Source organism: Triturus cristatus, chromosome 11 (assembly GCF_964204655.1).
Source record: "Triturus cristatus chromosome 11, aTriCri1.1, whole genome shotgun sequence".
NCBI lineage: Eukaryota > Metazoa > Chordata > Amphibia > Caudata > Salamandridae > Triturus > Triturus cristatus.
In genome coordinates this window covers 282,150,826-282,174,836 of record NC_140594.1, presented here as the reverse complement: position 1 = coordinate 282,174,836, position 24,011 = coordinate 282,150,826, and positions in this window count along the sequence as shown.

Here is a 24,011-nt window from a genome sequence, read left to right as displayed (position 1 = left end):
TTCTTTTCAGTGAGGAGCACTTTGTTGTTGGGACTCTGGCTTCTTCTTTCAGCAGGCAGGGCAGAGACATCAGACGCTCCCCAGGGGGTGGAGCCAGCATTGTGGTGGCAGAGCACTGCCCTATTCAGAGTCAAGGTGCACTCCTCCCACCCATCCTGGTGTAATCTCTCTATTCACCACCTGGCAGTCCCAGCCTGTCTCCTGGAACTTCCCAGCCCTGTCACTCAAGCTACACACAAAGAAGATAGACCTCCCCTCCAGAGGCGGACTGAAATGGTTAGGCACGCAAAGGCTAACTTTCGAAAAGCTGCATTTGCAAACCCAGGATATTAAAATAACCTTTGCTAAAAGATGTATTTTATTATTCTGAGTTCAGGCATACTAAACATGAATTTCTACCATGCTTCCCGAGCCTGCTAGGATTATAGAGTGTTATAATCTAGCAGCCCATTCTGGCCTATGGAGAGCAGGTAGCCTTACAATAGTGAAAAACGAAAATGGCTGTAATTCACTATTAGGACATGCCACACACTTCAGGGCATGTCCTACCTTATCCTTACAATGCACCCTGCCCTAGGGCCTACCATAGGGGTGACTAATATGAAGGTAAGGGAAGGTTTAGGGACTGGCAAGTGGGGACACTTGCCCAGTCAGCATGACAGTACCAGACTGCATGCAGGTTCTGCAATGGTAGACCTTAGACACATTTTACCAGGCTGCTTCTGTGGGTGGCACAACCAGTGCTGCAAGCCCACTAGCAGCATTTGGATATACAAGCCCTTGGCACCCCTGGTGCACTCTACTAGGGACTGATAGTAAACCAAATAAGCCAAACATGGAAGTCAATTCACATAATACATTTTCCCATAGGGAGCACTTGCACTGTGGCACTGGATGGCAGTGGCACAGTGCCCTGAGCAGCTAACACCAGCACAAAAATACATTGAGGCACAGACAAAAATGGAATGGTGACCCACGCCAATGGTGCCAGGTCTAACAACCACCATAGTGAAGCTCCGACTGAAGCTGCTTGTGAGGAACTGAACAAAGTTAGAAGGTAAATTGTCCTTTGGCACAAACCTGGTACTTGTATCCAACCCACGCTCCATCGCAGTTGGCCTGAACTTTTGACTTTGACCAGGTCCAGCATGACCAGATAACAGTGATTAGCGCTTTGTGCTTTTTGGTGCTATTTGTACCTAAAACGTTAAAAATGCATAACTCTGGTTCTACTTATTGGATTTTTTTCATTTTATATATTAAAATGTATCCTATTTTTCTAAATTGTTTGGGATTTTTCATGGGTTATGTTTCCACTTTAGTACTGCTTGAGTGCAGAATAAACACTTTATACATTGCCTCTAAGTTAAGCCTGGCTGCTTTTGTGTAAAGCTACCAGAGGGTTAAACACAGGTTTATCTACTGATTTTTGTGGTTTACCGACATGGATTGTGATTATTTAAGTGAGGCTCTTACCCCTCTCAACTAATAACCCAATTTCTTACATCAGTCTGTTGGAACTACGTTCTTGGACCCACAGTTTTTCCAAAACCTATGGGATCAACAGCCATACATTAATGTTTTGCCATATTATGCCTTCTATTCCTTTCGAACCTACTTGCCCTGATGTAGCCTGCCCATATTGAGTATAAGCCTATCTGTTGCTATCTCCACCCTATCCAAAGCAACCAAAACTAGCAATCAACTCCTTTAACTTTCTCTGTATTGATCTTTCTCCAACCAGAAAAACACATCTCCATATGAGATTAAACACTCTTATTTGCCTTCCTTACACTAACTGGCCCTTTCTTCTTCCCTGTACAATCTGTGTCTCTAATTTTAACCCCTTAAGTTAACAGCACTTCTCCCCTACTCTACACTTAAAGGAGCCATCCAGTAAATGATGTCGCAATAAGTCTGAAAACCCCAGCAGACGACATTGAACAAAGAATCATGCCGTTTGATAGTGATTGTTAGAGTTATAGGGTGGGGTAAAGAGAAATGTTTTTCCTTCTAGACTCGATGGTCCCTTTAAGGTTTGCACAACCTTCTCTATCTCTGTAAACAATAACTTTTCTAAAGCTTCTTGGTCTACATCAAAATTTCGCACTTCTCCATACGTATTCCTACATATTCATCCATCCCTTTTTTCACATAGACAAGGAAACCCCAACCTGAAAGGGATTTCATGTATTTGAAGCGCATATTAAATGCTTAACTAAAGTTAGCCTGACTACAGGCCTCAGTTAAAGAGTATTTTGCTTTGGCAGCAGGTTTTCTCTTTCCCTTGCCGGTTTATCATGATATTTATTAGCAAGAGAAAGGCTCATTGTCTGTATTAGACGACTGATAAAGAGACCTGAGAAGAAACTTGGCAGTGAACGTGGAGAACAATGGCCGAAAGAGGCTTCAGTTCATGTACCTGGATGACAAGATGGTCAAGATTGAGAACTGAAGTTGTAGCTCCATTTGGTGTGAACCTGAACTGATGTAGCAGATGCATTCAAACAGTGACATGACTGGTCCCTGGTGTTGTGTGAGAGAGAAGAATGTTCTGAATTCTTGTTGCATTTAAATTGGTGTTCACACAGTTGTATGTAGAGCAGAGGCTGGAGATGTAGAGACCTCTCTGCTTGCCCTATTTTTGCAAAGTGTGAAAAGTTATGCTAAAACACTGATTTTCTTTTCTTTTAGACTTCTACCAAAGTCTGATGATGCTGACACCCTTTTGACTTAGGGTCACTACTTGGAATTCCTACTAGAAAACCCTATAGCTAACCCATATTAGGAGAGGGAAACTTCCTTTTATAGAATTTCTTTATGGAACACTGGTTAGCTTTAATTTGTGTATATGCAATTGTGGTTATTGCAATGTGTTATGTTATTCTGTTGCACCTTAAGCTGCTGAGATATTTCAGCTTACATTTGTATTCTTGTATTGATTGAACTTGGTTCTGATATGCCTATGTTCTGGATTGATGGAAAGTTAAAAAAATAAAACCCTCCTTAAACACATTTAAGGATTACTGGTTCTTATTGTGGAGTCACACTGGCTTGACAAGTTAAACATTTGTTTTTGGTGAGAAGTCCTTTCCAATGCTTCAAGTCAACTATCAAAGGTCTATATGACCAATGAGGGGAAATCGTTGATGACTTGACTAAGAGATTACGTTTCAAGGCTCAGTACTCTCTCAGATAGTAGTTTGTCGGATGGTTAGATACTGAAGCAAAAAGAGCTACTGTAGCACATTTAGAGTTGCCTAAACCCAAGTTCTAGTCCTGAAAGCCCATGGTTCGATTTGGAGGATTTGCTGAGTTTCGGCAGTTCAGAAAAGAGCTATAGCAGCGGAGGTGTGAGTATTAGTAGGGCTGCTCATAGTAATTGTTAATGACAACCTTGTGGTATTTTCCTGAGATTCTGTGGTGCGAAGCGTTGATGATTTAGCTGTGGTACAGATTTGAATGCGCTTAATGTTGAGAAGTTGAAGTTATTAGGCTCTTCGTAGCATAAGATCCCGGGATAGATAAAGTGTGGAATACACTATATTGTAATTTGTCTGATAAGTTTGGTGGTGCTTGTCATGGGACGTCCTCTGCTGCACAATTGAGATAGGGACATATATCTTTGTGTGAGAGAACCGGCATCGAAGGGAGGACGTCCGGTAGTGCAGACTGGCACAATGGTCTGAGAGAACTTGATAAGCGGGACAGAGGTCAGCCGGTGGAGGCAAAATCCTCTGGGTGCCACAGCTGCTACAGCAAGATCCCTTAGACTGTTTTACCAGTCTGCACTACCCGACACCATCCCTTTGATGCCGGCTACCAGCCCTCATCAGCCAGGATAGCTTGATTCCAGTGGCAAAGTGAGCAAGAGACCCACGTCTGGGCATACCCTGCCAACTTAGGGCTGACAAAGCAAACACAAGGAGATGATGGACGGAGTGCTGAGCCTTTTCAGACACTCATCCCCAGTCACAAATCTGCATTGAATCCATCATCGTTCTTTAGCTCACTTCGCCACCCCAGTTAAGACACAGCTATATCCAAATCAGTCTTGACCCTGGGCCTCATGGGAAAAGTCCAGCTCGAACTGCCAAGCCATGTCTTCCCTAAACCGGAAACAAATATCCTGGGACTGATTTCGGGCTAGCAGCCCTCATCAGCCAGGCTTGCTTGATTCCAGTGGCAAAGAGAGTAAGGGACCCAGGTCTGGGCATGTGCTGCCAAGTTAGGGCGAACACAGCAAACACAAGGAGATGATGGATGGAGCGCTGAAACTTTTCAAACACTCACCCCCAGTCACAGATCTGGGTTGAATCCATCATCGTTCTATAGCTCACTTCCCCACCCCAGTTCAGACACAGCTATATGCAAATCAGTCTTGACCCTGTGCCTCATTTGAACAGTCCAGCCCAAACTGCAAAGCCATGTCTTCCCTGGACTGGAAACAACCATCCTGGGGCCGTCCATCATCTCCTTGTGTTTGCTTTGTTCGCCCTAAGTTGGCAGGGTATGCCCAGACATGGGTTCCTTGCTCACTATGCCACTGTATTCAAGCTAGCCTGGCTGAAGAGGGGTGTTACCCCGAACCCGGTCCCAGGATGCTTGTTTTCGGTTCAGGGAAGTCCTGGCTTGGCAGTTCGGGCTGGACTGTTCCCATGAGGCACCGGATCAAGACTGATTTGCATATAAGTGGGTCTGCACTGAGGTGCTGAAGTGAGCTAAAGAACGTTGATGGATTCCACCTAGATCTGTGACTGGGGGTGAGTGTCTGAAAAGTTTAAGCGCTCCGCCCATCATCTCCTTGTGTTTGCTGTTTTATGTAAAGCACCATGAGGTGGAAGGCAAGCCAAATGGCAAACTGGAAAATTGCCAATTCCGACCCTCCCCTGAATTGAAACCTCACTAAATGATGATGGGATTCCCAAATGGGCATGCTAGATAACCATCTTCTAAATCTAGAGGTACCATCAAATGTCCTTGCCTTAATACATTTCAGAGGAGATGATACCTTACCATCTTGAAGTGGTGATATATTGACCACTGATTTAGTTCCTTGAGACTAAGTACTGGGCACATTTTTGCTACTAAAAACAAATTGCTCAACAAACCTGACTGGGCAAATCTGCTGGATAAATGCATCCTTTTTGTTGTAACTTCTGGACCTCTTGGTCCAGCAGAAGTGCTGCTTCTCTGAGAAAGTGAATAGGACATGACACTGGACCATGAAATAGGTCTTGGGCAAACTCCAATCTAAAACCTTCTATTGTCTGCAAAATCCATGCATCCTGAGAAATTTGTCACTACTTGTGCTCAAAACTACTAATCTGCCCGGAGAAATACACGTTTGTTCAAAGCACCTCTGCCTCTGATTGGGAAGAAAGGAAAAGATTCTCTTTCGTCTTCCCAACACTGACTATATCTATGTCCTTGGGACCAATTTCATGAAAACCCTCAGCCAGATGAGTGTCCCCTGTTTCAGCTAGCCCTGTCAAAAACATTCCTGCCATTTTTTTCAAAGATGATTGCACTTTCTCTATGCAAAACCACAGGGGATGATGGACGGAGTGTTGAACATTGCAAGCACTCACCCCAGTCAACTGATCTGGGTTTAATCCATCATCATTCTTTAGCTCACTCCTCCACCCCAGTTCAGACATGGCCATATGCAAATAAGTCTGACTCTTTGCCTCATGGGAACAGTCCAACCCGAACTGCCAAGCCATGTCTTCCCTGGACCGGAAACAAGCATCCTGGGACCGGTTTCTGGCTAATCATCTGTCATCTGCCAGGCTAGCTTGAATCCAGTGGAAAAGTGAGCAAGGGCCCCACGTCTCGGCATACCATATGGCCATGTCTGAACTGGGGTGGCGGAGTGAGCTAAAGAATGATGATGGATTAAACCCAGATCAGTTGACTGGGGGTGAGTGCTTGCAATATTCAACACTCCGTCCATCATCCCCTTTGGTTTTTGCTTTGTTCGCCCTAAGTTGGCAGGGTATGCCCAGACGTGGGTCCCTTTCTCACTTTGCCACTGGATTCAAGCTAGCCTGGCTGATGACTGCTGAGTAGCCAGAAACTGGTCCCAGGATGCTTGTTTCCGGTCCAGGGAAGACATGGCTTGGCAGTTTGGGCTGGACTGCTCCCATGAGGAACAGGGTCAGACTGATTTGCATATGGCCATGTCTGAACTGGGGTGGCGGAGTGAGCAAAAGAATGATGATGGATTAAACCCAGATCAGTTGACTGGGGGTGAGTGCTTGCAATGTTCAACACTCCGTCCATCATCCCCTTTGATTTTTGTTTTGTTCGCCCTAAGTTGGCAGGGTATGCCCAGACGTGGATCCCTTGCTCACTTTGCCACTGGATTCAAGCTAGCCTGACTGATGACTGCTGAGTAGCCAGAAACCAGTCCCAGGATGCTTGTTTCCGGTCCAGGGAAGACAGGGCTTGGCAGTTCGGGCTGGACTGCTCCCATGAGGCACAGGGTCAGACTGATTTGCATATGGCCATGTCTGAACTGGGGTGGCGGAGTGAGCTAAAGAATGATGATGAATGAAACCTAGATCAGTTGACTGGGGGTGAGTGCTTGCAATGTTAAACACTCCGTCCATCACCCCCTTTGGTTTTTGCTTTGTTCTCCCTAAGTTGGCAGGGTATGGGTCCCTTGCTCACTTTGCCACTGGATTCAAGCTAGCTTGGCTGATGACGGCTGATTAGCCAGAAACTGGTCCCAGGATGTTTGTTTATGGTCTAGGGAAGACATGGCTTGACAGTTTGGGCTGGACTGTTCCCATGAGGCACAGGGTCAGACTGATTTGCATATGGCCATGTCTGAACTGGGGTGGCGGAGTGAGCTAAAGAATGATGATGGATTAAACCCAGATCAGTTGACTGAGGGTGAGTGCTTGCAATGTTCAACACTCTGTCCATCAATCCCTTTGGTTTTTGCACTTTCTCTATGGCCATATAAGTGGTTATAACATTCATTATCTAATTAAAGAAAGGGTCTCCTAACAGTTGACCCTGCGCAAGAAACCCCACATTGTTCACTGCAAGGTTCCCTATCTTGGGATCTGTCTTCAAAAGAAGTCCTTTCATTTTCTCTACCACAATAGTAGAGTTCACCTTTCCAAGAAAGCATATAGATCTCTAGGCTCACCATTTCAAGGCATCATGATCAATCAGGTCAAGTTTGCCTTCTTGCTCAGCTTGGTGTAGGAAGTGTGCGAGTGGCAACACTAACTTCCAGAACGTAGTTCTGACAGCCATGCTATGCTCTTTCTAGCCACTTCTTCCATAAATTTTGACATGAAATTTATCAATCTCACATCTACCTCGGGGGTAGCATCAGCCATATTGTCAATATCTTGCCCAGGGCATTCAACTCTGAGTTTAGTTCAGACCTCTCTGAAATTAAGTTGCATTTGGACTCAATGATTTTATGAGGTGCTTGGCTTCCCTGTCTGATGGTCTCCAATCTGAAGACCTCAGGTGGACAATCAAGTCAAGTTTGAAGTCCTCATTTTCAACTTTTGACCTAGATCTACCAGGGTCCTCTTGAGTTTCCCTGGGGGTGTTCAGCTTGTCCTCTTACATTTCTAGACAGAATGGTACATCTTAATGGGTCTCTGTCCCACAGGAAACCTCATGCAGGTCAACATCTATCCTGTGTCTGTCATCCTCCCAGGGTACCTTGGCCTTATCACATTTGTGCCACCTTTTCCCACCTCCCATGGGAAACTCTTTACACATGGTGTTGCTGTAGCCCACAAACAATACACACAGTTCAACAAATTAAACTTTCTCATCAGAAGCCCCTTTTGGGGGTTTCCACACTTCCTTTGCTATATTGCCTCCCCTGCCCTCTTCAGCTGGGGGCACAGCTCCTCTGAAAAGGACCTGCAATTTTCTCTGTTATCATAGCACACCCTCTCATCATGCACATCCTTCTCTTCAGAACCCCAACCTTCTTGGTTCTACCTCGGTCTCCTCGCAGAAAGTTTTGGAACTTTGTTTGATAGCTGCTCCAGGGAGACTCTTATAGGTTCTAGTGCCTCTGAAACTGCTAGACACACGGTGTCATCCACCAATGCATTCATGACCCTCTTGAAACTTTGGGCCAAGCGAGAGTCACATTCTTCTGAATCCCCTTCCTGGGAATAACAGTGGACATCCTTCTCCTCTGATAAATTACCTGCTTTCTGTGGTATTGGCTCATCTCTTACATCTCTCGTGTACTCTTGTCTACCACAATCTGAGCTTCATGTAGCTCAAAAAGGACAAAAGTCCCTTAACTTCAATAACTTTACTTGCATAAGATCTACTAAGGCTGAAAATCAAGACAAAATATACACATTTCAATTTGATTCATTTATTTAACTAATTCAGTTCACATCCTCTATAATCCTATTATTTTTCACAGTATTTTTCAATGACTAGAATTGGTCAGCGTGGCCGCCGAGTACGTTTAGTGCACCCGTGCCTGAAAGGCCAAAGAGAAAGCGTCTCAAATGAGCACTCAAATAAGTGAAATATTCAGTAACAGGAAAATTATAAGCAGTCTACTGTTTTCCCACTACTAAATGGTGAAAGCAACAACTTTACATCAAAGTATACAAAATACAAAGGAAGTTATACAAATTAGCACTCATCTTACTAGTAAGCAGTAACGGTCCGTGGAGGGAGCTCCGTGGGGCAGTGAGGCGGGGCGGGGGAGGGGCAGAGTGGGGAAATGTAAACACCGTAATATGGATGAACGGAGGTAAGTACACATTTAAATAAATAAAACGAATTTCGTTGCGCGCGCTGCATTGCATTTTGCAGTGTTTCACGGTGTTTACATTTCCCCACCGTGCCCCTCCCCCGCCCCACCTCACTGCCCCACGGAACTCCCTCCACGGACCGCTACTGCTAGTAAGCAATGAAAGAAAAAACTGAGGTGATGCTCATGGGAGCTGTAACTTGTGAATGGTGTATTATATAGTGTTTCTCTATTCTGCTGATGGGTAGGGAGTAAGATTAATGCTATACTTTAGTTTTTCGTGTCCCTACTTTTTAGGTCGAGCCTGGGCAGCACATGCGCTGCCCTGCGAGGCATACGGTTTTGAGGTAGGTACTTGAAGCGCTGCCCACTTGAACCACATTTTTCATTGGCTTGTGTCATGGTCTCCTGTAAACTGTGGCTATTCATTGGTCAAAAGGCTTATTAGTCCCTCCTTAGTCCCGCCATGTCTCATTTTGTCACCTTCCATGGCGACAGCCCCTGTTACGTGTGTTGTTGCTCGGTAGGCTTTAATTACAGCCTCTGAGCACTATTTTCTCAAATAGCTTTGACCTGCCTGCTCTTGCAGGCAGGACACGCTCTCTCCTAACACTTTAAAAAAAAATTTAATAGCACCCATTTGCTATACAATAGGTCTTACATTTGCAAGAGTTTAAGCTATTGGCAATGTAAATGACAATGCTTTTTATTTATCTGTTTTAAAAACAACAAATAAATAAAAAGGCATTTTTATTTACAATGCCAATAGCTCAAATTCTCATAAATTCGAGACCTATTGCATTGCAAATGCTTGTTATTTTTGTTGGTCTGCTGTGGATATTCTGTCTTATTTTTATCCTCATGCATCTGTTCTCAGTAGCATGTTGCTGACCCATAGGGGACTCTGCATTGTTTATGTTATCGCAAGATATATATATGCTGGCCTGATGGAAATGCTGTGCCGTGTTTCATCCTGTTCAATGTTGTACATGAGGTGACCTGCTGCCGGTCCTGTATTTGGTTTTTTGGAGTGTATTTTTATTGGACCAATTAGGGACATTGCTTATTTTTTATTTTTTTATTTAGGGAATCTTGTATAGCGCACAGATACCCCAACGGGGTGTCCCAGCGCTTATGTGAGAGCTGAAGCTGTGTCTGACTCAGTTGGTATAAACAGAAGAGAAAGGTTTTTAGAGCTCTCCGGAAGGGGAGTTCCTCCTGGATGGTCCGAATGGACAAGGGTAGCTTGTTCCAGTGGAAGGAAGCACAGACTTGGAATGTTTTTCCCCCAGAACAAACTTTTTTAACTCTGGGGGTAGATAGGAGATGTTTAGAGCTCGAGCGGAGAAGTCTGGTATTGCTGTATGGATGAAGGCAGGAGGATAAGAATGCGGAACCCTTTCCCTTGATAGCGCGATGAGCTAGGGAGAGTGCCTTAAATTCCGCCCTTTTATGAACCGGGAGCCAGTGCAGCCTATGTCGATGGGGAGTGATACGTTCACGAAGGGGGAGCCCACAGACCAGACGGACAGCAGCATTCTGGACTGTCTGGAGGCGACGCTGGAGGCCCAAGGAGAGACCAAGGTACAGTCCGTTGGCGTAATCCAGATGGGAAGTGATTAGAGCCTGCACAATAGTTTTCCTAGTTTGGCTAGGGAGGAAATTGATTAATTTTTTCATCATCCTCATCTTAGAGAAACAGGCCGCGGATACCGACTGGATTTGTTTTGGAAAGAGAGATTGGTATCCCAGATTACCCCGAGATTTTTGACTGAGTCTTTAGGTAAAGGGGGTGAACTCAGTTCAAGAGGCCACCACAGGTTAGGGTCCAGAGGCGAGGGCTGATGGAAAAATATAACCTCGGGTTTGCCAGCGTTAAGCCGGAGGGAATTGTTGTCCATCCAGCTAGCGATGTTACGGAGGCAGTTTTTCAATGGGTCAAAGGTAGATTGGGAAGGGGAGTCAAATGAAAACAGTAGCTGTATATCATCAGCATAGGAAGTGGCCTTTATTCCAGATTGAGTGATGATCTCGGCCAAAGGGGAAAAATAAACATTGAACAGGAGGGGGCTCAGTGAGGAGCCCTGGGGGACTCCCCACCTGAGGGGGCGACAGTCTGAGGTAAAAGGGGGAGTGAATACTGCCTGTGTCCGATTGGACAAAAAGGAGGCAAACCATTCCAAGGCCTTGCCTTGTATGCCTTTTGCCTGCAGTCGGTCAAGGAGGACGGGGTGGGAGACGGTGTCGAATGCTGCCGACAGGTCGAGCAACACCAACACCGCTCTAGATCCCTCGTCTAACTTCCATCTAATGGCGTCAGCCATCTCAATGAGGGCGGATTCGGTACTATATCCAGACCTAAATCCGTGCTGTGAGTTGTGGAAGGCACCATTAGTTTCCAAGAAACCAGCCAGTTGCCGCTGTACGAGTTTCTCAAGCACTTTAGCTGGGGCAGGGAGCAGGGAAATGGGATGGTAGTTAGCAGGTTCGGAGGGGTCTGCATTAGCTTTTTTAAGAATAGGAACCAATCTGGCGTGTCTGGAGAGAGTCGTTCCAAATTTCATTTAAAATGGGATTGAGCAGGGGGGCTAAGGATTTATACTGTTTTGCCGGCCAGGGGTCCAGAGGGGAACCAGATTTACATTTAAGTAATTCTGCCAGCGAGTGTTCCGGGGTAATCACCTCAAAGTTAGAAAAGACCTTAGTAGGATTAGAGCTGACTATACATGGTTCCAGATAGTCAGGGTTAATCTTGCTGGGAAAGGAATTCTGAATAGTGACAATCTTGTCTTCAAAGTAGCTAGATATGCTGTCGCAGAGGGTCTGGGACACCAGGGGTTGACGCTTGAGGGCCAGAGGGTCAGTGAAGGTTCTGACGGTATTGAAAATAACTCTTGAAGACCATTGTGCCCGGTGGATTTTCTCCTCTAGATGGGATCTTTTGTGATCTATAATTTTCTTCCTGTACTCCTTAAGGGCGGTTTTATATTTGAATTTGCTATTTGGGGAGTAAGATCGTCTCCAACTTCTCTCAAGCTGTTTACAGGCCGATTTACAAATACGGAGTTCATCCGAGTACCATGGTGCGGAGGGGGTAGCTCGTGAGGATATAATAGGTCTAATAGGGACTAGGAGATCAATAGCAGAAGTGATCCAATGGTTAAAATTAGACAGTCTGGAGTCTAAATCTATAGCCTCCCCGGGGGCGGACATTGAGAGATGAAGGGCTAGATTCTCAGGGGAGATCATCCTCCAGTTCCGACCCACAGAGTTGGACAGGGGTCTTGATCGATCCTGATGGCAAAAGGAGATGGTAAAAGGGATCACATAGTGATCAGACCAGATTACGTGGATGGGGTCACTTATAAAGGTATCTGTTAGATTAGTACAGATAAGGTCCAGGGTGTGTCCAGCCTTATGCGTAGGACCGGAAATGATTTGTTTAGCCCACCATCTGATAGGGTGGACAGAAAATTAGCGATGGTGGGGTCATTGACATTATCGACATGAAGGTTGAAGTCCCCTATAAGGGTGAAATTGGCGTATCGGAAGGAGGCTTGTAGGGCATAATCAAGAAGGGCTGGGAGATGGGAAATTTTAGATTTGGGGGGGCGGTAAACTAATAAACCTGAATATGTGAAGTTAGCAGCTAATTTATTACAAAAAGGTAGTGCCTCGATACACTCTATTTGGGGGTAGGAAAAGGAAGAAATGGACCAGATAGATCTATAGATAATGGCCACACCTCCGCCGGGGTGGGTGTTCTGTCTATTAGCACACAGGATCTTATAATCTGGTGGGATGGCAAGGCAGAGAGCAGGGTTGGATTCTTCTCCTAACCAGGTTTCAGTGAGAAAAAGAAGGTCCCACTGATTGTCCTCTAACGATTGAGCTACATCTAAAGAGTGTTTCACAAGTGATCGACAGTTAATCAGTCCAGCTTTAATGATAGTGTTCTTAAGAGCCGAGGAGTGTCGGGGGAGAGACTGAAGGAGATGACATGGAAGCTGTGCACTACAGAGTTTAAAGAAAAGTGACGAGGAATCAGAAAAAGGAGTATGTGCATATGAACAGGATTTTAAGTCAAGGTGAAGTAAGGCTTCCCTGCTGTAGGAGATGGTAGTGGAGAGGCAAGGCGAAGAAGGGGACTGATTCGTCGCGGCCGCGTCCTGGTCGCGGACGGGCGCAGACGGGCAGGACTCTGACACGACTCCGGCGCGAGTCAGGCGCGCCCGCTGAGCGCGTTCGCTGCGCGAAGGCATGGACGTCCCCTTTTATGCGCAACTAGAGCGCTGTGAATCCCACCCACACACAAGATGGCCGCCGCTATTCAGTGCCCGGGGACGGGCTCCGCAGCGTCAATGCTCGGCTGGGAGTGGCCCAGGGCAGCGGGAAAGAGGGGGAACGAGGTAAGCAAATAAAGCTTCTTAAATCAAGCTATTTTACTTCAAGTTGCCAAAGAATAGATAAAACGCCGATTTAGCAGTTTGTGCAATTTAGCAGAAAATAAAAACAGAAACAACGCTTAGAAACACAGCTTCCCGGCTTCCGCCTCAGGAGGTGCTCGAGCAGTCACACAATCAAGCGCTGGGCATACCGGGACCCCTTTTATGCGCAACTAGAGCGCTGTGAATCCCACCCACACACAAGATGGCTGCCGCTATTCAGTGCCCGGGGACCGGCTCCGCAGCGTCAATGCTCGGCTGGGAGTAGCCCAGGGCAGCGGGAAAGAGGGGGAACGAGATAAGCAAATAAAGCTTCTTAAATCAAGCTATTTTACTTCAAGTTGCCAAAGAATAGATAAAACGCCGATTTAGCAGTTTGTGCAATTTAGCAGGAAATAAAAACAGAAACAACGCTTAGAAACACAGCCTCCCGGCTTCCGCCTCAGGAGGTGCTCGAGCAGTCACACAATCAAGCGCTGGGCATACCGGGACCCCTTTTATGCGCAACTAGAGTGCTGTGAATCCCACCCACACACAAGATGGCCGCTGCTATTCAGTGCCCGGGGACCGGCTTCGCAGCGTCAATGCTCGGCTGGGAGTGGCCCAGGGCAGCGGGAAAGAGGGGGAACGAGGTAAGCAAATAAAGCTTCTTAAATCAAGCTATTTTACTTCAAGCTGCCAAAGAATAGATAAAACGCCGATTTAGCAGTTTGTGCAATTTAGCAGGAAATAAAAACAGAAACAACGCTTAGAAACACAGCCTCCCGGCTTCCGCCTCAGGAGGTGCTCGAGCAGTCACACAATCAAGCGCTGGGCATACCGGGACCCCTTTTATGCGCAACTAGAGCGCTGTGAATCCCACCCACACACACAAGATGGCCGCCGCTATTCAGTGGCTGGGGACCGGCTCCGCAGCGTCAATGCTCGGCTGGGAGTAGCCCAGGGCAGCGGGAAAGAGGGGGAACGAGGTAAGCAAATAAAGCTTCTTAAATCAAGCTATTTTACTTCAAGTTGCCAAAGAATAGATAAAATGCCGATTTAGCAGTTTGTGCAATTTAGCAGGAAATAAAAACAGAAACAACGCTTAGAAACACAGCCTCCCGGCTTCCGCCTCAGGAGGTACTCGAGCAGTCACACAATCAAGCGCTGGGCATACCGGGACCCCTTTTATGCGCAACTAGAGCGCTGTGAATCCCACCCACACACAAGATGGCCGCCGCTATTCAGTGCCCAGGGACCGGCTCCGCAGCGTCAATGCTCGGCTGGGAGTGGCCCAGGGCAGCGGGAAAGAGGGGGGTTTCATTATGGTCCCAGAGGTACCTTAGACCTTCTACCAGTGTGATAGCACTGGGCTTATGGGTGACTGTGGGCATCCCCGTGTAGCTCACTCAGAGATCTTATCACATGACTTCCCCCTTATCTTGCAGGAAGTTGACACATGGTGGTTGGAGCATCAATACTGCTGCAAAGAAATTAAGGCACACTAGTTTTGGGCATGAACAACACTGAGGCCCCTACTCTTGGTAAGCCACTAGCTGTCTTCCTACCACATTGCTGGTCCTACTTGACCTTACCGCAGCTTTTGATACCCTATCTCCTCTGAGCATGGTTGAACGTCTCAGGGAGATGGGGATCGGGGCTCGGCTCTGGGGCTTCTTGCATCCTTTCTCAGGGATCGGACACATACAGTGAAAATGGGCCAATTCTATTCAGCTTCTAATTCCCTGTCATGTGGAGTTCCACAGGGCTCCTCCTTGAGCCAGACACTTCTTAATATCTATGTTGCTCCGCTGGCGAAGGTGGTGAGATCCTTTGGACTGGAGGTGTTGTCTTATGCTGACATCACCCAAATAATGGTGTCCATTACTCACAGCATTAGGGACTCTGCCACTAACTTTAAAAATTGTATCCAGGCAGTCTCATCCTGGATTGTGGAAAATGTTATGAAACTGAATGAGGAGAAGACCGAAGTCTTGATATTTGGTAACCAACTGGATATCTGGCGCAGCGATTGGTGGCCAGACACGCTTGGCAGCTGCCCCTGCCCTGTATCCCATGGGAAAAATCTAGGGGTCATAGTGGACAATTCTCTTTCTTTGAGCCTGCAGATTAGTAGGACAGTGTCCACCTGTTTTGGGATAATTAGGATCCTTAGGAAAATCTCCCAGTTCCTCTCGTTTGCCTCACACAAACAGGCTGTTATTGCCCTAGTAATGTCCAGATTGGATTACTGTAATGCCCTCTATTTGGGCATTAACAAAGGCCTGGTGCGACGTTTGCAGCTTGTGCAGAATGCTGCTGCCAGGCTGGTGATGGATCTGCCAAAATACCACTCACTCTCGGCTTCTCTCATCACACTGCATTTGTTTCCTCTGGACCGTAGAATTCTTTTAAAAACCCTTTGCCTGACCCATAATGCCTACTATGGCTTAGGTCCTGATGGTATCAAAACAATATTCCAGCGTTATGTTCCTACCAGGCAGCTCAGGTCCGCAAATAAAAATCTATTAACAGTGCCGAGGTTTAAAAAGGCGAAATGGGGAGGTAGAGCTTTTTCTACTGCTGCTGCAAAGCTGTGGAACTCCCTCCCGGAAGATCTCTCTGGTCAGGTGTCACACTTCCTCTTCCGTAAGGCTGTAAAGACCTGGCTTTTTACACAGACCCCAGTCTGAGCATATAATTCTTGTCTGTACATTGGTCCCGCTATTGCACCTTGACGCCCTTGGGCTAAGTTAGCGCTTTATAAGTTTTATATTCATATTCATTCTTCCTCTTTTATCTGTTGGATCCCGGAGCCTGACAAATATTGGACCTATTTAGCAAAGTCACTCAAAGTGCCTCTCTTTGGTTTTAGCTTTCACTACCACATCGAGCAGCTTCTGTTTACATACTATAGAGTCTTGGAAGGCTATGATTCTCATATATTTTCATTCAACTATTGATGTTACACCTTTGTAATCCTAGTTTCTCAAGTTACTGTCTTATTCAGTTAGGAAACTGCTGATGTTTATAATGCCCTTCTAGCAATGTTTCTTGTATTGTTTGCACAAATTAAAGCATTGGTTTCAAAACAGTTAGTAGACGACCAGCGCTCATGCCCATGGCATTGACTTTGACTTCATGTTATCTCAGCTCCTCCAGTCTATGCCGCAATAACCTTGAGTTCATGCTTTCTCAGCTCCCCCCACTATCTCTGAATTTTACCCTGTCACTGTCTTGGTTACCTCATGCAAGTACTTCTACTGCCATCCATTGCGTCAACATCAATGGGTGTAGCTAGCAACAGCTGCGGTGGGACTGAGTCCCAGGTTTGGGTGGGGCCCACTTTTCCCCAGCTAGTGATTCCTTTTTGCTACTAACCCAGAGGGATGAAGAGCCCAATAACATAACCAATGAGTGTTGTTCATTTTGGGTGATGAGGCCAATAAAACCTTCTATATTTCCAGTAAAATAAAACTACTTACAAAGTGGCCTACTCTACAGCTCCTTTTCTTGTCGATTGATGGTAAAACTAAATAAATAATCATTGTTAGAACCTACAACAGCCTGATTCAATGTACAAAATAAAAATATTTTGCATGTAGAGGGCTGAGTGGTCTGCTGCTAATGGCGTATGACTCTCACTTTGGGGCTCCTTGATGGTTGCCCATAGTCCAATGAATCCTGACCCTAGAGAAGTGGAATCTAAATTGATCCGGTGTATAAAACAACAGATGACTCATCTGGTGCCCCTGAAGTTGAGAGTGACCAAAGGAAATCTTCCTGCATTGTCTTCCGTGCCTACAAAAGTCCTAGGACTATGACCAGAGACTCTACCATATTTCACTTCCTTTACATTCCACCTTGATCCCTATGCCATCCTATTCAGTAAGACAATTGCATTCCTTTCACAGACACTGATTGGACCCTCCATGTTCAATTTCCTTAAAACCACCCACACTGAGGGGTTGGCTGTCAGCTGGGTGTAAGGCAGTGGCGGCCGCTACTTAATGGAGGTGGCGGGGGGATATGGGGGTTAAATGAAAAAATTGCACTTACCTGCACGCTGGCCGGCAGCTACCCCTCTGTCTTCTTCAGCTCTTCGGTGGAGTCCAGGGGCAGGAAGGAAACAGGAACCAGGAAGCACCCTGGATCCCAGTCTCTTCCAGCCAATCACAACGCTGCGATCTAAGCGACATGGTTTGGCGCTCAGAGAGGGACTGGAGGCCTGGGCACGTTCTCCACCCAGGCTGTAATGCAGCCTGGGTAGAGAACTTGCAAAGTGTGCGTGAATGTTTGGCTGGCCCAAGACAGCTGGCCAAGCATTGAAGCACATTTAAGAGAGTACCACCACTTTTCTGGTAACATGCAGCCCAGCCCACCCCTAAGCAGGTGAGACACAGATGGAAAAATAATATAATAACATTCATTTTATTTTTATTTTTATCAACTGCCCACAGAGCAGAGGGTTGCGCTCCTCTGCCTTAACGGAGGAGCCGCCCCTGGTGTAAGGTGCCCATTTCTGTAATTTCTGTCCTGCCTCTCCTGAATAGATTTCCCAGAGATTGTGCTATGGCTGCTTTATAATGGTTGTTACTTCTCCTGGGTGGGCTACATATAGTATAATTTTGTTGCTTAACCATGCCTTTAGGGCTCGGGCATGTGTTGCTCATAGGTGAACTCCTTATAGTATTTTCTGGAGACTTAAGTACCCGCCAGGGCTCTGGAATCTGCTGCTCATAGGTAGTTTCACATAGAATATTTAGGCTTTCCTGTTTTCAGTTTCCATTTTTGGTAAATTCTGGTGTTTTTTTTCCGGTGTTTTCAATACCTTAAAAAAACAGTGGTTATCAGTTGTTCCATATTTTCGCACTATTAAAAACAACAGAAAGTGGTTTTCCGGTGTTTATGGAATGTTTTGCTTTTAATTATTGCTTGCTTTCTGCACTGACAGTACATGTGTATAGACAGCGTGTGACAGCGTGTGTACAGGGTATATGAAGTCCAAATACATTTTTACAAATCAAACTTATTGTAGTACACCATACAATTCTTCTTTAGTGAGTCTTGGGTCATGCGCGCTCCCACTTTCCTTCCTATGTATGTTTATCTGTCTCCTATTGGAAATGCGACGCAGCCTGACTGACCTCTCCAATAAAATGGATTCCATGAACACTCGCATGGACTATATATGTACACATATGCGAGTGTTCATGGAATCCATTTTATTGGAGAGGTCAGTCAGGCTGCGTCGCATTTCCAATAGGAGACAGATAAACATACATAGGAAGGAAAGTGGGAGCGCGCATGACCCAAGACTCACTAAAGAAGAATTGTATGGTGTACTACAATAAGTTTGATTTGTAAAAATGTATTTGGACTTCATATACCCTGTACACACGCTGTCACACGCTGTCTATACACATATATACACATACATATACATACATATACACATAGTCCTAAAGGTAGAGAAGCATGATGAACGGCTTAAGGAGGCAGAGAAGCGTATCTCAGACACGGAGGACACCACCTCGCAGATGACCCAACAAATGGCCCAGATGGATAAGCTCCTGAAGGTAATCGCTGCCAAAAACGAGGATTTGGAAGCTAGAAACCGACGTAACAACATCCGCGTTACCGGAATTCCTGAGAGCACGAATACTGGCCGAATGGAGTACTTCCTTGAACGTCTCTTACGCACCACCTTGGGGGCAGACGCCTTCTCCTCTCAGTTCATCGTGGAGGGGGCACATCAATCCCTCGGCCCTCACCTGGCCCCCGGAGCTACCCCGCGGCCGATAATTGCGCACCTCCTAAATTACAGGGACCGAGATGCTGAGCTGAAGCTAGCCAGAGAACACCAGAACTTACAATTATAGGGCGCCAATTATTCAATCTACCCTGATTTCACGATGGCGGTGCAGGAGGCCCGCCGTAAATTTCTCCCGTACAAGCAAAAACTCTGCAAGCTTCAGATCGAATATGCGCTGCTGTACCCCGCTCGATTGAGAATTACCTACTGGGATAAACACCACTTCTTCACAAATGAACAGCAGGTGGACGATTTTCTTCGTACTGTCAAAAAGAACGCCCAGACGAGAGAGTCCCCGGATCGCCTCTCCCAATCTCCATCATTGAGCGCTGACTGAGCTTCCTTCTTTTTGGTCACAGACGTTTTCTCTATTATGAGTTACTGGACTCAGTTGAAGTTTGTCCCCATCCCTCTGGAGCTAACCCGGCTTGCCGTATTCCCGGCCCTTCGGCTAGGAGCTCTAGGTGCGATGCGAAACTGTATGCACTCTCACCATAACCAGCTAATTTTGGACTGAACCACTCCACACCCTACTCTCAAACCGCAGATAAGTGCTGATGCTGCATGCATATTGACTGTATAATTTCACCGTTACATGTTCTGACCTCGATATTTCTTATATTGGCACGATATGTCTCCCAGCTGATGATGCCTTTTTCAAATATGCTACTCTATCGTTGCTGGAGGTTGTTTGACCTAAGCACCATGCTTGCCAAGTACCCTTCCCCCCTTGATTAACAGCATTGGGGGAGGCTCTCGTAGCCCACTGGCGTACCCCGCATGAGAGATCCCCTTAGATCACTCTTTTGAATATTGACTCTTTCCTTATTGCACTGTTGCAATGTGTTCGTTGTTTTGGGTGAAGGTAGTACTGTCGGCACATTTGGGGTGCCGCTGTGGTTGGGGCTAGGAGGGGGGGATTATGCTAATTGCTCGTATTGTTCTTCAATTCAATTGACAGGCGCAGACTTTGTACTACGAAACACATGGTATTACATCTTATACAGGCCATTCCTCAACCTTCGTAACGAAGTTCCCCATGCCATAACACGCTGAGCCCCTACGTCTTAACCTAATCTCCTGGAACGTTAGAGGCCTCCGCGATCCTCGGAAATGCAGGCAAATCCTTTCCTATTTTGACAGACATCATGTGCACATAGCGGTACTGCAGGAAATCCACCTCGACCCTTTCCGCTACCCTACATTCGCTTGTAAATGGGCCATGACACGTGTTTTCTTTTCCTATTCCACATACTCCAGGGGGGTGGCAATCCTGGTTAAGCACAACTCACCCTTTATCCTGGGGGGCACACAGCAAGATCACATGGGGCGCAGCTGTATGCTCTGGGGCACACTTGGAACTCAGTTGGTCACAATAGTGTGTAGCTATGGCCCAAACACGGACAACCCGGATTTTTACACCACATTATGGGGTCGTATTTTACAAGTAGGATCTACCCACATTATCTGGAGGGGAGATTTTAACTCTACTCTTAACCCAACAGCAGACAGATCTAACCCCCTCCCCATCCACTACACCAAAACGCAAGCAACCATACAGGGAATACTTACGGGAGTTTACTGATGTTTGGCGCCACATTCATCCCGGGGACATGGAGGGTACCCATTATACTGATCTCCATGCCTCCTGGGCCCAACTAGACTACTGGGTGGTCTCCCGGGGTGCTGTTTCCTGGGTTGAACGTGCCACTCATCTCACCAGGACTTATTCCGATCACTCGCCAGTGCTCATAACGATTGCCCCGCCCGATCTGCGGTCCACTCCCCGACTATGGCGGCTTGCTCCGGAGACCTTGCTTGACACGGTGTTCAGAGCTGAGATTGGAGAGGAAATCACTTCCTTCTTTCAGACCAATATAGACTCAGTCTCTTTGGTAGGGGTGGTGTGGGAGGCCTTTAAGGTCACAATACTTGGGGTTTGTATGGCCAAAAACTTTGGGCTTTTGCATGATTTGGGCCATACCCTTCATAAACTAGAGAACGAACTCAAACAGCTGGATACTGACCTCTGGCGACCTGACTCAGGCCAGTCCCTCTCAACATTTAGAGATAAACTCACAGAATATAAAGAAGCACCCGAATCTGAGGCACGCTTACGTGGAAAATACTACATTGCACCTAAATATGGCGAGGGCGAACGCCCAGCCAGGCAGCTATCGCAATCGATACAGCACCCTAGATTCACCAATTACGTCCTTGAGATTAAAGACTCGGATGGTATACAACACAGGGACAGTCAGGACACTCTACACACCTTTACTGAATTCTATACCACCTTGTACGGCACCTGCAGAGATGAACCCCCTGATTTTACCCCCTTCTTGCAAGATATTACTCTGGGATGGCTGGGTGACGCACAGCGGGAGTTCCCTGCGGCTCCCTTTGAAAATGATGAAATACACAAGGCAATAATGCAAATGCAGTCTGGCAAGGCCCCGGGCTCTGACGGCCTCCCTGTAGATTTTTATAGAGCTTATATCGCCAAGCTGCTCCCCGTTCTTAAACTCGTCTTAAACGAAGCACAGGAGCTTGGTTGTCTGCCCCCCTCCATGAGGTTGGTATTGATATCGTCCCTTCTTAAGCCTGGCAAGGCAGCGGATTGCTGTGACTCATACAGACCTTTATCCTTAATTAATACCGACACCAAAATCCTCGCAAAAATCTTAGCTAATCGCCTCAGCCTATTAATGGACAAGTTGGTAGCGATTGAGCCCCTTTCTGTCAAAGTCAGACAGTATCATCAAGACAAGGCCCTCCGCTGCCCAGTCCGACATATCCTGATTTCTCTGTATGCGGATGATATCACGTAATATGTCAGAGAGCCCCAGATAAACCTCAATCGGCTGCTTCAAGAGTTTGTGAGATTCGGGGGGGTTATCTGGGATCCATATAAATTGGTTCAAATCTCAACTTTTCCCTCTTACCTCTTCAGTCACAGAATTCGCTCCGGACTTCCGGATTGAGTGGTGCCCTGACGAGGTTAAATACCTTGGCATCTGGATCTCCACGAATCACGACGAATTGATGAGACTTAATTACGGCCATGCCCTAGATGGGATAAGAGACAATGTCACGGGCTGGATCACCCTCCCGCTATCCATTGCAGGCCGCATATCCTTAATAAAAATGGTTATTCTTCCTAAACGTCTTTATTTATTCACGAACATACCCTATAACCCAGGTAGAGCCTTTTTTACGATGCTCCGGACAGAACTCATTCGACTCACTTGGGGTGGTAAACAGCCCAGAGTACAGTGGGACACCCTCACCGGACCCTACGAGCAAGGGGGGTTCGACATACCCAATTTTGAACTCTATTGTACCTGTGCGCAGGCCCATTACGCACACTTCTGGTTCCACCCCCCCAGATACATGCCTCAAGTGGCCGCCGAACACTGGCTATCGGATCCTATTCCTTTAGACGGCGCTATATTCACTGCCAGTACTGCGCGTGCAGAGGCTCCGTCTCCGATCACCATTACTGTTAAGGCGTGGCAGCATATTGTTATAAGAACTCGGGCCCCTATGCTGTACTCGCCTTTGCTTCCCCTGACATATCACCCAAAAATGCCAGTCCCCCAGGAAGGAGTATTTAAGAAAACTCTAGCTAAATATGGGATTAAGACTTGGGGGGACCTCTACCTCCAAGGTAAATTCCGAACCTCGCAACAGCTCTTCTCCGCGCGACCCCCCTCTCCCATGGACATCTTTTTATACATCCGGTTGCGTCAGGGATTTAAAGAAGATACTCCTTCCTTCCCCCAAGAGCCTCCGCAGGTTTTCCCGCTTCGCCTAATATTGGCCAGAGACGCAGCACCTCATCTAGTTTCTGCCCTCTACCACTCTCTGTACACCACTCAGTACACCTCACAAAATACTTCCAGGGATAAATGGTCTGCAGAACTGGAACTAGCTATTACTGAGGAGCAGTGGACCTATTGTTGCAGGCAAACGGAACACAGCACGTCCAGTAGCCGCCTCCGGATTCTTCATTACAAATACTTACACCGTACATATTATACACGAGCTAAACTCCATCGCTTTAAGCTGTGGGATGATGATAGATGCGGCCGATGTGGGACTACAGGGGCTGACTTCCCTCACCTGGCGTGGGACTGTACTGCTGTGCAGGAGTATTGGCTCCTGGTATTAGAAGCTTTGGAGCAGATGACATTGCTACGCCTCCCACTTACTCCCCTTTTTGCTCTCCTTGGTTATACCGCAACCATAGCAGTGAAACACAGAAAATTTGTTTCATTCAGTCTCCTCCTCGCCAAACGGCGCATTGCATGGGGTCGGGGACGGGCACCTATATTTAAGGAATGGATTCGGGACATGGTATTCTGGCAGGACCAAATGTACTTGTTTGCTGAACTGCTCCCCCTAACCTTCCTCCCTCGGGACACTTGGGGACCCCTCACAACATATCTGCTTATACACCCTATTGTTAGCTTCGATAACACACAGACTGACACAGTAACACCCACTTGAGCCCCTCATACCCTTTACAAGCTGCTACTCGGCCCCACTCTCCCCCCTCCTGAACTCGTCCTACGATTGAATGCTGCTATTAGTTGTATTACATGGTTCCTCTCATTATGATGCCTCTAAAGTCTTGCTGTATGGATTACTTGCTAACTGTGTTTTATTGGCCTTCAGATCTACTTTGCCGGTTTATTGTACTTGTTCCATCTGTACATTTGTAATGATACCCTGTCTGTACTTACGTCTGCCTACTTTGTATTTTGAAAAAGTATAAATACATTTATTTAAAAAAAAAAATGTTTATCTGTGAAAAGGCCCTCTCAACATTGGCACGCCAAAACAGCCAGTACACAATTTGCTAACTCTGGCCAATGACATAGCTTTCCATACCAATTACTGGTGCACCTGAAGATTGTGATTCTCTAGGACATGTCCTGCAACATATGCATTGAATTGAGCACATATGCACTCAGTTATTGAAGCAGTGAAAAATGAAGCAGTA